The 16,871-nt window shown below is 43.4% G+C and overlaps 1 protein-coding gene across 8 annotated transcripts in view; it reads left to right on the top strand.

Moving 5' to 3' along the window:
* Window positions 1–14,109: 14,109 nt before the first annotated feature.
* The window catches only part of GBF1 (golgi brefeldin A resistant guanine nucleotide exchange factor 1), a 187,512-nt gene continuing 184,750 nt past the window's right edge, over window positions 14,110–16,871 (top strand). For all 8 annotated transcript variants that reach the window (XM_075841619.1, XM_075841620.1, XM_075841617.1 and 5 more), the window contains exon 1: window positions 14,110–14,394. The gene's annotated coding sequence lies outside the window, so the exon portion shown is untranslated. The remainder of the gene's footprint in view (window positions 14,395–16,871) is intronic.

The raw sequence follows: 16,871 nt of genomic DNA, 5'->3' as shown, positions 1-16,871 counted from the left end.
TAATAATACCTTGAGCCATCCTGTAACCGCACTTCTGTATCACTTGCTCCTTCTTCAATGACATCTGCAGCAGACGCTACCACCGCCAGTCAGTGACTACTCTAGGGGCTGTGGCTTGGGGATAATACCTCTGTGAGCGGCCACTAGAGGTTACCTGTCTCCGATGAATTTTGGAATGTAATATCCAAATGTGGAAACTACCTCCTGTTTCAGGGTATGTGCACACGTAGTGACCAAAAACGTCTGAAAATCCAGAGCTGTATTCAAGGGAAAACAGACCCTGCTTTTCAGACGTTTTTTGACCAAGGGTATGTTCACACGAGGGCGTCCGTTACGGCTGAAATTACGGGGATGTTTCAGCCTGAAAACATCCCCGTAATTTCAGCCGTACCGGCATGTGCAGGCGCTTGAACGCCGCGTCAATTACGGCCGTAATTAGCGCTGCTATTCATTGGAGTCAATGAATAACGGCTCCAATTACGGCCAAAGAAGTGACAGGTCACTTCTTTGACGCGGGCGTCTATTTACGCGCCGTCATTTGACAGCGGCGCGTAAATTTACGCCTCGTGTGAACAGACAAACGTCTGCCCATTGCTTTCAATGGGCAGATGTTTGTCAGCGCTATTGAGGCGCTATTTTCAGACGTAATTCGTGGCAAAAACGCCCGAATTACGTCCGTAAATAGGCCGTGTGAACATACCCCAACTCGCATTTTTCGCGCCGTTTTTCGCGCCGTTTTCGCGGCGTTTTTTACGTCCGTTTTTGGAGCTGTTTTCATTGGAGTCTATGAGAAAACAGCTCCAAAAACGTCCAAAGAAGTGTCCTGCACTTCTTTTGACGAGGCTGTATTTTTACGCGTCGTCGTTTGACAGCTGTCAAACGACGACGCGTAAATAACAGGTCGTCTGCACAGTACGTCGGCAAACCCATTCAAATGAATGGGCAGATGTTTGCCGACGTATTGTAGCCCTATTTTCAGACGTAAAACGAAGCATAATACGCCTTGTTTACGTCTGAAAATAGGTCGTGTGAACCCAGCCTTAGGGTATGTTCACACGAGGGCGTCCGTTACGGCTGAAATTATGGGGATGTTTCAGCCTGAAAACATCCCCGTAATTTCAGCCGTACCGGCATGTGCAGGCGTTTGAACGCCGCGTCCATTACGGCCGTAATTAGCGCTGCTATTCATTGGAGTCAATGAATAACGGCTCCAATTACGGCCAAAGAAGTGACAGGTCACTTCTTTGACGCGGGCGTCTATTTACGCGCCGTCATTTGACAGCGGCGCGTAAATATACGCCTTGTGTGAACAGACAAACGTCTGCCCATTGCTTTCAATGGGCAGATGTTTGTCAGCGCTATTGAGGCGCTATTTTCAGACGTATTTCGGGGCAAAAACGCCCGAATTACGTCCGTAAATAGGCCGTGTGAACATACCCTTAGACTTACATGTATGTGCAAACAGGTTATGATGATTTTACAGTTTTACTAAATAAAACTTTTTTTAACTGAACACTAAAAGTGCAGCTGCAAGAGAAGGATGTGTTTAAATGACTTCCAAACAATAGTAGACTATGTGTATATGACACGTACATTCACCTCTGTATATCCACAGCAATATATACGTACGCATGTGAGTAGACAAATACAATCACCTCTGCAGCCACAAACCTACAGGTCTAGACTAGAGGACAAAATATCAAAATGACATGGGTCACAAATTGAAGGCACATTTAATGTTAAATGATATTAGTGTTATTTGTAAAAACGATATAACCCTCTTATATAACTATTGCAAAGTTGTTCATGTGTACCTATGTACTTGGAAAGACCATACTTATATTGAAAGCGGTATAAATAAAATATCAGATAAGTCTGAAATTAACTTTCATGACAGGGCTCACCTAAATCTTAATATTGCACATAATTTTACATAAACTTTAGAATGCAATCTAAGTAAGTCTGATGAACTTTACCTGCGCTACCTATTTCAACAAAGCATCACTTAGGCGCAAGGAAGCAATTTTTCTTGATAATGAGAGTCAGTCAATTAGAACATTTAATATAAAGGGGCAGACGCCGGCTTTGCATGTTTTGCAAATTACAAGTTCGGTGTTTGACTGATGTGCAATAACCGGACCCAATTAGTAATCTTGCACCTTCCTTCTTTCATTCAAGTAAACTGTGCTGTGAGATCTCAATAAACTAAGAATAATAAGCCTCTGTATACCTAACCCTTACTTATAATTAAAGGGGTTATGTGGCGACCGAAAAGTATTAGCTGGGTACTCACTGCAGTATATGAGAACACTCGCTAATATACATTCCGGTCCCCCGTTGCGCTGATTATGAGATTTTAATAGATTTTGAAGCGCTGGTGGGGGACCGGAAGTCTAGTGGCACAGACTAACATAACTTGTCGTCATGTGACTTCCCCCGTTTTACGCTATGTAATCGCTGTACTACTGCTACAGCGATTACATAACGTACAGCGGGGCCAGTCACATGATGATGAGTCGTGTCGTCATGAAGTTAGACTGTGACACTAGACTTCCGGTACCCCCGGCAGCGCTGTAAAAATCTATTAAAATCTCATATTCACATACTGCAGTGAGTACACTGCTAATAATTTACGGTCCCCACATAAGCCCTTTAAGGCATTGTCTACTGATAGAGCTATATTCTATATTTGCAAGGACCTCCACGCTACTAGTAATAAAACAAAATATAAATATGAACATTTACAGATCTATTTGTAATCAATAATTGGATCATTTTCATAAAATAAAGTCTATCTGTACAAGCCAAGTAGCAGGTCCTTCTAGATTTATCCCTTTCCCCCCACAGTCATTTTCGCTTTTTCCTCCTCATCTTACAAAAGCCATTACTTTTTTTATTTTTCCGTCGATAAAGCCGTATGAGAGCTTGTTTTTTGTGGGACGAGTTGTAGTTTTTCACGGCACCATTTATTGTACCATATAATGTATTGGGGAACTGGAAAACTGGAAAAAAAAAATCTGTGAGGGGTAGAATAGGAAAAAAACAGCGATTTCTCAATCTTTTTGGGGGCTTAGTTTTTTTACAACGTTTGACGTACGGTAAAAACGGCTTTACTTTATTCTGCGGGTTAATATGATTACGGTGATACCAAATTTATGGTTTTTATGTTTTACTACTTTTACAGAGAAGAAACTAATTAGTGTTTTGTCGCCATATTCTGAGAGCCATAACTTTTTTTTCCGTCAATTGAGCGTTATGAGGGCTTTTTTTTTTTTGAGGGGCGAGCTGTAGTTTATATTGCTACCATGAGGTACATAAGACTTTTTGATTACTTTTGATTTCATTTTTCTGTGAGAGATGGTGACAAAAAACAGAGATTCTGGCGGTATGGCGGTATTATTTTTTACGCCATTCACCGTACAGGTTAAATAATGCTATATTGTAATAATTCTGACTTTTACGGAAGTGGCTATACCAATTTTGTTTATTTTTTACATTACTTTAGAGAAAAAAATGGGTAAACGTTTTTTTCAAAACTTTTAATATATATATATATATATATATATATATTAAAAGTTTTGAAAAAAACGTTTTCAATTTTTTTTTACACATTTTATTAGTCTCCCTAGGGGCAGGGCTTAACAGAGGCAGAGTGAAGGCAGAGCTGGGGCCACCTCATGACAACCATCGACACCCTGCGATCGCAACGAGGGGGGGGGGCGATGAGCTGTCAGAGGGGGCTGTCCCCTCTTTCTAACGCCTTAGATGCCACGGTCGTGATTGACCATGACATTTAAGGGGTAAAACGACCAGAAACAGCGCGATCACTGTTCCTGGCCGTTAGACCCAGGAGTCAGCGCGTGAGCCAGCTTCATACATTACACCCCGCACCACGACGTGCTATTATGTCATGGTACAGGAAGGGGTTAAAGAGTAAGATATTTAACCTTTCAGTTTAAAAGTATACATTGGGGAGATTTATTAACACAAGTTTTATGCAAATATATTACGGTTTCAGAAATAGCTTTCCTGATATTACAAGATGGGATCTGATCACGTCTATGGCTCTATACATACGGCTCCTTAGCGGAGATGTAACACATTCACCACACCCCGAAAAAGAGGCTGTATTATGGCCACGAGAAGCTAGCCCTAAGCATAACTGTAAGCCAGCCCACCCCACTTGCCAAAAATATCAAAACATGTAAAGTAAAAACACCCCCCCCCCCTCAACTAACACACAAAGAAGCAAACGTGAATATTTCCTGGAACTTTTATTATTTTATTCCCAACAAAAATGGCAACATTTTCCTAAACTTTCCAGTATGTATTCCTATTTTAGTGATAAACTCTGAAGAAGAATATATTTATAAATGCAAGTTTGCAAAGAGACAATGTGTTCTTATTTGCATCTCCTGATAGTGACAAATGCGCTGCGGACTGAACTGGAAGCTTGTATCATAGGAAATTGTTTGTGTAGAAAACACAGGTGTAGGTCATGTGTCAAATGGACAGGTATTCACCCCTTCATTTAACTCTGAGGTCTATCACCTAGCTACAGTCCTAACTATGTATACAGTATAGGGAAATAGTGTAGAGTGAACGAAAAAAAATATCTTTAGTACTAAAGCACGGACAGTTTTGGGTACCCATGACCATCCTCCTTATAGAAATCTTGAGGCTGGAAGGGCAGGTGGAGCAGGACTTCTGAAGAGTGGCAGGTGACATGGGTGAGAGGAAGTAAATGAGGAACAAATAGAAAGGCATTCTATTAAAAGAAACTAGTTTGGTTGAATTAAATACATACAGTATTGTGCAATAGTCGGAGACCATACTTTTGTGTATTTCATTTCCAGTCTAAACGGCCATTAAGTGCAAATTATTTGCCCTCAACGTCAGAGAACAAACCCAAAAAACAAATATTTAACAGAAAACTACACAGAAGCTTCAAACTATAATATTTAATGTATTAGTATTTAATTTTGCCACTCTTTATTTATGTGCACCCTACTGATACTTTAATACTTCCATTATTTCAGGCTTAAAACCAAAGAGTGTCTTTTGTTGTCCATGACATTATGTTACCCTTTAAAGAGTAACTATTATTTCAGCATAGTGACGGCAGAAATTTTGATCGGTGGGGAACCAGGTGCTGTTATCCCCGCCAATCACTTGAAACGAAGGGGCAGAATTGCTCAGCCAAGTGCAGTACTCCTTCAGCTGTTGTAATGTCAGGGTAGGGAGACAGACAAGTGAGCCCTAATCTACCCGCCACTCAGTCCCTGCCTACTTCCAACGACCCGCCCTAGGCGACGGGGTACAACTGGGCGACGGTCCCTACACTCAATAGGTGCACTACAGACAAACAGACAAGGGTATAAGAAGACAGGGAAATGTTAAAGTTTCCCACGGGGACACCGTGAGCAACAAGCGAAGTGAACGAGCCGAGTCAAAACAGGAGATGAGCGAGGTACAAAAACGCAGAGCAGAAGAGTGGTCAGTAAAGCCAAGGTCAAACACAAGCAGAGGATCAGTAGTTCAAGAAGCTGCAGCAGGGCCAGGAAACCAAGAGAGAAGAATCACAAGCAAAGGAGGAACAGGAAAGGCAGGTATAAATAGACAGAGGGCGGGAGCTAGCTCCGTCTGGCCAGGCTGTGATAGGCTCTCCCACTCCTAAGCCTGCCATCCTGAGTGGTGGAAGATGGAGTCAGTCTCACAGACATAGAAGCAGGTGCAGACTGATTACCTATGGGCGTCAACACAGAAGTTGTGTCTGGCAGATCCTTTACAGTACCCCCCCTTTTATGAGGGGCCACCGGACCCTTTCTAGGTGGACCTGGTTTATTGGAGAAACGCAGGTGGAACCTCCTGAGCAATACCCCAGCGTGAACATCCCGGGCGGGTACCCAAGTCCTCTCCTCAGGCCCGTATCCCCTCCAATGGACCAGGTACTGGAGGGAGCCTTGGACCATCCTGCTGTCCACAATCTTGGCCACCTCGAATTCTACCCCCTCAGGGGTGAGAACAGGGACTGGAGGTTTCCTCGAGGGAGCCAAGGACGGGGAGCAGCGTTTAAGGAGGGAGGCATGAAACACGTTGTGTACTCGAAAAGACGGGGGCAACTCCAGTCGGAAGGAGACAGGGTTAAGGACTTCAATGACCTTGTATGGCCCTATAAACCGGGGAGCAAACTTCTTGGACGGGACTTTAAGGCGCAAATATTTTGACGATAGCCACACCAGATCCCCGACCACAAACAAGGGGTTAGCAGAACGTCTTCTATCTGCCTGAGTCTTTTGTATGCTCTGGGACGCCTCTAGGTTCTTCTGAACCTGGGCCCAGACTGTGCACAGTTCCCGATGAACGACATCTACCTCGGGATTGTTGGAACTACCAGGTGAAACGGAGGAGAACCGTGGATTAAACCCAAAATTACAGAAAAAGGGGGAGACCCCTGATGAGTTACTGACCCGGTTATTAAGGGAAAATTCGGCGAGGGGAATGAATGAGACCCAATCATATTGACAGTCAGAGATAAAACACCTTAAATATTGTTCTAGAGATTGATTAGTCCTCTCAGTTTGGCCATTAGTTTCAGGATGGAAGGCAGAGGAGAAGGACAGAACAATCTCCAACTTTTTACAGAAGGCTCTCCAAAACAATGAAACAAATTGTACCCCTCTGTCAGAAACAATATTGACAGGAACCCCATGGAGACGCAGGATGTGTTTGACAAACAAGGTAGCTAACGTCTTAGCATTGGGTAGTTTCTTGAGGGGCACAAAGTGGCACATCTTACTGAAGTGGTCTACTACAACCCACACCACTGACTTGCCATGGAGATATGGGTCCAAGGTCTCTGGGGAATGGGCAAAGAACATAGTAAGCCCGCTGGTCGGGACCTGGGAGTCTTGGACCTAGCACAAATTTCACAAGCGGTGACGTAGGCCATAACGTCTTTAGGCAACCCAGGCCACCGATAGTTTCTGGCAATGAGGTGCTTGGTACCCAGGATGCCTGGATGGCCAGATAGTGCAGAGTCATGATTTTCCCTAAGTACCCTTAGCCGGAATTGCAGGGGAACAAACAGCTTGTTCTCAGGAAGGTTCCCGGGAGCTGAACCTTGATCAGCTGCAATTTCAGAGACTAAATCAGAATCAATAGAGGAAATGATTATACCTGGAGGCAAAATACAAGCAGGATCTTCCTCCGAAGGAGGGCTGGCCATGAAGCTACGCGACAGTGCATCAGCCTTAATATTTTTAGACCCAGCCCTATAGGTGACCAAAAAGTTGAATCTGGTAAAAAATAACGCCCATCGAGCTTGTCTCGGGTTTAGCCTCCGGGCAGATTCTAGGAAAACCAGATTCTTGTGGTCGGTAAGGACCGTTACCTGGTGCCTAGCCCCCTCCAGGAAGTGGCGCCACTCTTCAAATGCCCATTTAATAGCTAAAAGTTCGCGGTTGCCAATATCATAGTTACTCTCAGTGGGCGAAAACTTCCTGGAGAAGTAGGCACAGGGGCGGAGATGGGTGAGGGACCTGGTACCCTGGGACAAGACAGCCCCCACTCCCACCTCGGACGCGTCAACCTCCACGATAAATGGCTCCATTTGGTTGGGCTGAACTAGTACTGGGGCTGAGATAAAGATAAAGATAAAGTGAGATAAAGATAAAGTGATATCCGTAAGAGGCTTAGCGATGACCGAGAAGTTAGCAATAAATCTCCTGTAATAATTAGCGAACCCCAGGAAGCACTGTAACGCCTTCAGGGAGGCAGGTTGGACCCATTCCGCCACAGCCTGGACCTTGGCGGGGTCCATGCGGAATTCATGAGGAGTGAGGATTTGACCCAAAAACGGTATCTCCTGCACCCCAAACACACTTTTTTCGGTCTTAGCAAACAGTTTGTTTTCCCGAAGGGCCTGGAGCACATTCCTGACATGCTCAATGTGGGAGGACCAAGCCTTGGAAAACACAAGTATGTCATCAAGGTACACTACAAGAAATACCCCTAGGTAGTCTCTTAAAGAGGCTCTGTCACCAGATTTTGCAACCCCTATCTGCTATTGCAGCAGATAGGCGCTGCAATGTAGATTACAGTAACGTTTTTATTTTTAAAAAACGAGCATTTTTGGCCAAGTTATGACCATTTTTGTAATTATGCAAATGAGGCTCGTTTTTTAAAAATAAAAACGTTACTGTAATCTACATTGCAGCGCCTATCTGCTGCAATAGCAGATAGGGGTTGCAAAATCTGGTGACAGAGCCTCTTTAAAACCTCATCTATGAAATTCTGGAAAACCGCGGGAGCATTACACAACCCAAATGACCTTCGGGCGTGTTAAACGCAGTCCTCCACTCATCCCCCTCTTTGATGCGGATAAGGTTATACGCCCCCCGTAGATCAAACTTAGAGAACCATTGGGCCCCCTGAACCTGATTGAAGAGATCAGGAGTCAAAGGAAGGGGATACTGGTTCCTTACAGTGACCTTATTCAAGTTTCGGTAGTCAATGCATGGCCTAAGACCACCATCCTTCTTCCCTACGAAGAAGAAGCCAGCACCTACCGGAGAAGTAGAGGGGCGAATGTAACCCTTGGCCAGGCATTCCTGGATATACTCTCTCATGGCTTCACGTTCGGGACAAGAGAGATTAAATATCCTACCCTTAGGGAGCTTAGCTCCTGGTACCAAATCGATAGCGCAATCGTATTCTCTATGAGGAGGTAACACTTCGGAGGCCTCCTTAGAGAAAACAAGTCCTAAACAAACTCAGGTAGAGTGTTCACCTCCTCAGGGAGAGAAATAGAATTAACAGAAAAACATGACGTCAAGCATTCATTACCCCATTTGGTAAGATCCCCAGTAATCCAGTCAAACGTGGGATTATGCAACTGCAACCAGGGAAGGCCTAAAACCAAATCGGACGATAATCCCTGCATCACCAGTACAGAGCACTGCTCCAAATGCATGGAGCCAACAAGGAGTTCAAAAACAGGGGTATGCAGTGTAAAATAACCATTAGCAAGAGGAGTGGAGTTGATACCCACTACCGGGACAGGTTTAGGCAAATCAATCAAAGGCATAGCTAGAGACATAGCAAATTCCACAGACATAATATTAGCAGAAGACCCTGAATCCACGAAGGCACTGCCGGTAGCAGACCTACCACCAAAAGAGACCTGAAAGGGAAGCAAGATTTTATTACGTTTCATATTTACGGGAAATACCTGTGCGCCCAAGCGACCTCCCCGATGGTCACTTAGGCGCGGAAGTTCTTCCGGCTGCTTATTCTTACGCCTAGGACAGTTGTTCACTTGATGCTTGTCATCCCCACAGTAGAAGCAGAGACCATTCTTCCTGCGGAACTCTCTACATTGTTGGGGGGACACGGAGGCCCCGAGTTGCATAGGTACCTTCGAGTTTTCCGTGGAAGAATGAAGCAACGGAACCTCGGGAGGCATCATGGGGGAGTCAGAGGAGAAAACACACATAAAAGTATAATAAGCACTAGTTCATCATGTAGTATCTGTTATAATCTATACATTAAGGACATAGTAATCAGAAGAACTGAGGTTAAAGAGGCTCTGTCACCAGATTTTGCAACCCCTATCTGCTATTGCAGCAGATCGGCGCTGCAATGTAGATAACAGTAACGTTTTTATTTTTAAAAAACGAGCATTTTTGGCCAAGTTATAAGCATTTTTGTAGTTATGCAAATGAGGCTTGCAAAAGTCCAAGTGGGTGTGTTTAAAAGTAAAAGTCCAAGTGGGCGTGTATTAGGTGCGTACATCGGGGCGTTTTTAATACTTTTACTAGCTGGGCGCTCTGATGAGAAGTATCATCCACTTCTCTTCAGAACGCCCAGCTTCTGCCAGTGCACAGACACAGCGTGTTCTCGAGAGATCACGCTGTGACGTCACTCACAGGTCCTGCATCGTGTCAGACGAGCGAGGACACCGGCACCAGAGGCTACAGATGATTCTGCAGCAGCATCAGCGTTTGCAGGTAAGTAGCTACATCGACTTACCTGCTAACGCCGATGCTGCTGCAGAATCAACTGAAGCCTCTGGTGCCGACACGATGCAGGACCTGTGAGTGACGACACAGCGTGATCTCTCGAGAACACGCTGTGTGTCTGCACTGTCAGAAGCTGGGCGTTCTGAAGAGAAGTGGATGATACTTCTCATCAGAGCGCCCAGCTAGTAAAAGTATTAAAAACGCCCCGATGTACGCATATAATACACGCCCACTTGGACTTTTACTTTTAAACACACCCACTTGGACTTTTGCAAGCCTCATTTGCATAACTACAAAAATGGTCATAACTTGGCCAAAAATGCTCGTTTTTTAAAAATAAAAACGTTACTGTAATCTACATTGCAGCGCCTATCTGCTGCAATAGCAGATAGGGGCTGCAAAATCTGGTGACAGAGCCTCTTTAAGTTTAAAACAAGTAACAATCGGTCAAAGACAGATAAATCCACCCTTCCCCCTTCCTTCAAAAAACCTTACCCATATTGATGTTAACGGAGAGTCTGGCAAACAAGCGAAGAACCCCTAGGATTAAGTACTTAACCTCAGTTCTTCTGATTACTATGTCCTTAATGTATAGATTATAACAGATACTACATGATGAACTAGTGCTTATTATACTGTTTACCACCTATCCCACACACTCATTTCCGAGAATCTATCATACATTCCCCTATATGCTGTAGGGAGTCTGCCCTTCATGTTTACACTGGAACACTATAGAGTCTCCTTGTCCTTTTTTGCAACCTTTTTAAATAATGTTGTGTCTGTAATTATGTGATTAATAAAGTTGTTTATTTTTACTAAATGGCTTCTATGCTCCATAATTTTGCATTGTTTTCCATATGAACAGGCAGCGCATTCAGTTTTATAAGGGGTCTATCAGGGAAGTCCATTGGAAATGGTCTGGTATTTCTGAAGTGTCAGCAGATTTAGATGGATTTTCTCTTTAAAGTGACTCTTCGGTCACAGGACAAAATTATAAATATGATGGGGTATGTAAAGTAATATTATCAGGTTCTCTCCAGTAGCCCCCCTCTGCTGTGGATCTGCTGTTTTAGGGTCCCCTCTGTGTTATCTCAAAATGGCCACAGTGCTTCTCAGATTCAGACACTCCCTCTGTTCACGGATTGAACAGAACTAGTCACGTGAGCAGCTCTGACCAATCCCAGAGCAGTGGGAGCGTCTCAGACTCGTGGTCTAAAAAGTGCTGCAGCCATTTTGGGACAGCACAGAGGGGACCCTAAAACGGCAAATCCATGACAAAGGGGCACAGCTGTAGGGCACCAGGTAATATTATGCCATATACACCATCATATTTAAAATGTTGTTCCGGGACCGGAGGGTCACTTTAAGGCAACCAATATTAATTAGCAAGTATGCCTCCTAGGTAAAAAAAACACTATTGCACACCGAAATACCTCAATAATAGTAATAAATGAAAATCAAATATAATAAACTGGGAATGATCTCTGTATGAGTTATGTATACATCACACCTATACATATACTCGTATACATAACTCATATACTTGGTTGTTCGCATGATAGGAGCATTGGTTTTAATATTTGATCTGATACTGAGATCATTCCCAGTTTATTATATTTGGTTTTTATTTCATATTTATTATTATTGAGAGGTACACTACCGTTCAAAAGTTTGGGGTCACCCAGACAATTTTGTGTTTTCCATGAAAACTCACACTTCTATTTATCAAATGAGTTGCAAAATGACTAGAAAATATAGTCAAGACATTGACAAGGTTAGAAATAATGATTTTTATTTGAAATAATAATTTTCTCCTTCAAACTTTGCTTTCGTCAAAGAATGCTCCATTTGCAGCAATTACAGCATTGCAGACCTTTGGCATTTTAGCTGTTACTTTGCTGAGGTAATCGGGAGAAATTTCACCCCATGCTTCCAGAAGGCCCTCCCACAAGTTGGATTGGCTTGATGGGCACTTCTTGCGTACCATACGGTCAAGCTGCTCCCCAAACAGCTCTATGGGGTTGAGATCTGGTGACTGCGCTGGCCACTTCATTACAGATAGAATACCAGCTGCCTGCTTCTTCCCTAAATAGTTCTTGCATAATTTGGAGGTGTGCTTTGGGTCATTGTCCTGTTGTAGGATGAAATTGGCTCCAATCAAGCGCTGTCCACAGGGTATGGCATGGCGTTGCAAAATGGAGTGATAGCCTTCCTTATTCAAAATCCCTTTTACCTTGTACAAATCTCGCACTTTACCAGCACCAAAGCAACCCCAGACCATCACATTACCTCCCCCATGCTTGACAGATGGCGTCAGGCACGCTTCCAGCATCTTTTCAGTTGTTCTGCGTCTCCCAAATGTTCTTCTGTGTGATCCAAACACCTCAAACTTCGATTCGTCTGTCCATAACACTTTTTTCCAATCTTCCCCTGTCCAATGTCTGTGTGCTTCTGCCCATATTAATCTTTTCCTTTTATTAGCCAGTCTCAGATATGGCTTTTTCTTTGCCACTCTGCCCTGAAGGCCAGCATCCCGGAGTCGCCTCTTCACTGTAGACATTGACACTGGCGTTTTGCGGGTACTATTTAATGAAGCTGCCATTTGAGGACCTGTGAGGCGTCTATTTCTCAAACTAGAGACTCTAATGTACTTGTCTTGTTGCTCAGTTGTGCAGCGGGGCCTTCCACTTCTCTTTCTACTCTGGTTAGAGCCTGTTTGTGCTGTCCTATGAAGGGAGTAGTACACACCGTTGTAGGAAATCTTCAGTTTCTTGGCAATTTCTCGCATGGAATAGCCTTCATTTCTAAGAACAAGAATAGACTGTCGAGTTTCACATGAAAGCTCTCTTTTTCTAGCCATTTTGAGAGTTTAATCGAACCCACAAATGTAATGCTCCAGATTCTCAACTAGCTCAAAGGAAGGTCAGTTTTATAGCTCCTCTAAACAGCAAAACTGTTTACAGCGGTGCTAACATAATTGCACAAGGGTTTTCAAGTGTTTTCTAATCATCCATTAGCCTTCTAACACAGTTAGCAAACACAATGTACCATTAGAACACTGGAGTGATGGTTGCTGGAAATGGGCCTCTATACACCTATGTAAATATTGCATTAAAAACCAGACGTTTGCAGCTAGAATAGTCATTTAGCACATTAACAATGTATAGAGTGTATTTCTGATTAATTTAATGTTATCTAAATACATATACTGTTTATTATGTAGGTACATTGGTGTTATGTTCACGTAAAAACAGAGAATGAATCTTTGGCTGTACCTACTCCTGTATAACTCCATAGGCGCAGGTGACCCTATCTTTTAAAATATTTTGAAGTATGCCTTTTAATTTATACATGAAAACTATAATAAGTCTTGGCAAACACGGAATAATTTCTGGACTTTAGACGCAAATTGCTTTCTGTGTGATGCCACGCCCATAAAACCACACCCCAATTTTACCCATGTAAACATGGCCTGTATTTTTGGGTGAAAAAGGTGGCAACCCTGGTCCTTGAGGTACCTCAGCGATGGTATTGCCAAACATGCTGGCTGCATCTCCCGCCGTCTCTTCAACCACTGAAATTAAAGATGGCAGATAAATGGCAGGCGATGTAACATCTATTTTAGGATTCTGTTTTTTGTAAAACATAATTACATAACACAGAATTTTATTTTGTGTCACAGATTATTTTTTTTGTGACACAAAATACTTTATTTTCGTACACAAATTACTGTGCCAGTGATTTTTTTTTTATTATAAAAACGTAACGTCTGTTCACACAGCATTTTTATTACATAGACTGTTTACAGACGGCATCTCATCGCAATTGCAAGTCAACCAAACCTTAGTATCAAACTTGTACTATACATTATACGTCCTCCAAGTCCTGACCTTTGACATCACTTCATATGCTAATCATCGATTAACTTAAACACTGATTGGTGGTTCTTCAATAAAGTCACGCCCCGATACACCCGCCGTCCCAATACTGCCAGCGTCGCTACAGCAAACACTTGTTCCGCCTTTCCGAGATATCCATTACCTGATTGGACAAAGCGTCTGCTTGTTATCTGTTAGTCGCCAGGGATTGGTGGAGAGCTGTGGTTTCCAGGTGTCGCGGTAGGCTGCGTTACCACGTCAGTGAAGTTTACAGGGAAGACTAGCCGGCTTCTCGCCCGGCCTGTGCTTTAGACGTGCCCCTTGTCACTTTCTTGTATGTGTTTATACCCTGTACCTGGTGCCAACTTACTGTCCTGGGGAGCACATGGTGATTTATTCATGTAGTCTGGGCTTTAGCGCTGAATGTGAAGCCAACGTCACCGCCGCTGCCTAGACCGCCATTTTGGATCCAGGGTCAATCCCACTGACAGGTAAGAAGCTGTTTGCAGTCATCATATGGGATGTAAATGTTGTGAATTGAGGACGGAGCGTCCAGTGTATTCTTTGTAATAATCGCTATTAGTAGTGCTGTGTACCTTCACTTACGGCAGCTGTAAATGACAACATGTCCAGAGAAGGTCTATCAATATACTAAGTATAGAGGTGTAAAGCCTTGTATTGTATGTTTCTCTAATACATTTCCTGTCAGGCATCTTACCAGTCTCTCTATATTCCAATTTTCTACTTCCATTGGGTCCCTGGCGATGATGAGTTTACGCTGTGCGCCCAATTGTAAGTTGCGTCCATTTTATTAAAGGGAACCCGTCACTAGATTTGAAGAGACTGAACCGCCAGCATGTTTATGCTGCTGGGGTTTAGCATCCTAAATCTTCCCCCTCCCCCTATCAAAAGTGTACGTTTCAGCGTTTTGTCTATAAAGAAGTTATAAATGAGCGGAGACGAGTCCGGCGGCATCCTGCGCAGTTGGAGCAGAGGTTGGTGCACCTTACCTTGCGAAGCTGCTGGACTTCTCTCCGGACTCTTCTCCGCTCATTTATAACTTCTTTATAGAAAAAAACGGCCAGTTTTGAGAGGGGCTTGTTTAGGAGGCTAAACCCCAGCAGTATAACAACATGCTGGCACTTCAGTGCCCTAAAATCTAGTGACCGCTTCCCTATAAAGGAAACTTCCATCTTTTTCCATTGACTCTTCAGAAGATAACACCTGTAGGGGTCCCAAGGAACGAGCGGCTGTGAACGCGCCTGATCCCATTGTTACTGACTGGAGGTTTTCATTACTCAGATTCTCTGACATGATGGGGATTTATCAATAGTGCAGTAAGGCTATGTTCACACGCTTAACCCCTAGGCGCACCACCACGCAACTCTACGTCCGGGTGACCAGTGTCTTAGCGCACAGGGACGTACAGTTACTGCGCAGTTCCTGGTGCACACTGTCAGCTACAGTGTGCACCGGGAGGCCAGCTGTCCCTGACAGCAGACACTCCACTGTATGCGGATCAGCGGCTTATTTCCGCTGATTTCGGCAATTAACCCCTTAAATGCGGTGATCGATTGCAATCGCCGCATTTTAGGGGTTTCTAGCACATCAGCAGACCTCACAATGAAATCGTGGGGCTTGCAGATGGCTAGCATGGTGACCGGAGGCCAAGTAATGGCCTCCGTGTCTGCCATGTGCGGAAGCCTATCAGGATCAGCCTCCTGATAGACTTCCTGTCAGTGACAGGACGTCACTGCTGTTTGCGATGCACACTGTCGATGACAGTGTCTGTGACAGTGTGCATCAGGAATCATGAAGTAAGCTGTCCCTGACAGCTGACATTCCACTGTTGCCGATCAGCGGCTCATCGCCGCTGATTTTGGCAATTAACCCTTTACATGCGGGGCTCGATTGCGATCTCCGCATGTAGGGGGTTTGTAGCACATCAGCAGCTCCCATGCAATTATGGGGGCTGCTGATGCTTGTGATGGCACCTGGGTGCCAGACAACGGCCCCCGGGTCTGCCATGTATGTCAGCCTATGAGGATCAGCCTCTGGCTGGTCCTCGTAGACCAACTGTCAGTGACTGTGACGTCACACTGACAGTTGGAATACATTACACTCCCTAGGTAGTGTAATGTATTCTAGCAGCGATCAAAGCTGCAGGTCAAAAAAAGAAAGTGTAAAAAAAAAAGTTAATAAAAATGTTTTACAAAAGTGTCAAAATAAAAGATTTTTTTTTTCCTATAATAAGTCTCGTATTATAGGAAAAAAATGAAACCGTTAAACAGTACACATATTTGGTATCACCGCGTTCGTAACGACTCAATCTATAAAACTATAATGTTATTTTTACTGCACGGTGAACGCCGCAAAAAACAAAAAACAAAAACAACGCCAGAATCACAGTTTTTTGGTCACCACCCCTCCCAAAATATAGAATAAAAAGTGATCAAAAAGTCGCATGTACCCGAAAATAGTACCAATAAAAACTACAACCCGTCCCGCAAAAAACAAGCCATAATACAGCTTTTTTGACTGAAAAATAAAAAAGTTACGGCTCTCAGAATATGGTGACACAGAAAATACATTATTTTATAAAGAAGTGATTTTATTGTGCAAACGCTGCAAAACATAAAAAAACCTATATACATAGTATATATATATATATATGGTATCGCCGTAATCGTACCGACCCACAGAATAAAGTACAATTGTCATTTATAGCGCATTCTGAACGCCGTAAGAAATAAAGAATTTAAAACGCCAAAATCACTGTTTTTGGTCACCAAAGCTCTAAATAAAAAGTGATCAAAAAGTTGTATGTACCAAAAAATGCTACCAATATAAACTACAGCTCGTCCTGCCAAAAATAAGCCCTTACACCGCTCAATCGACCAAAAAATAAAAAGTTATGCCTCTCAGAATGTGCTGATACAAAACAATTTTTTTTTTAACATCGTTTTTT

Source organism: Rhinoderma darwinii, chromosome 11 (assembly GCF_050947455.1).
Source record: "Rhinoderma darwinii isolate aRhiDar2 chromosome 11, aRhiDar2.hap1, whole genome shotgun sequence".
Lineage (NCBI taxonomy): Eukaryota > Metazoa > Chordata > Amphibia > Anura > Rhinodermatidae > Rhinoderma > Rhinoderma darwinii.
This window is presented reverse-complemented; position numbering and strand designations above follow the sequence as displayed.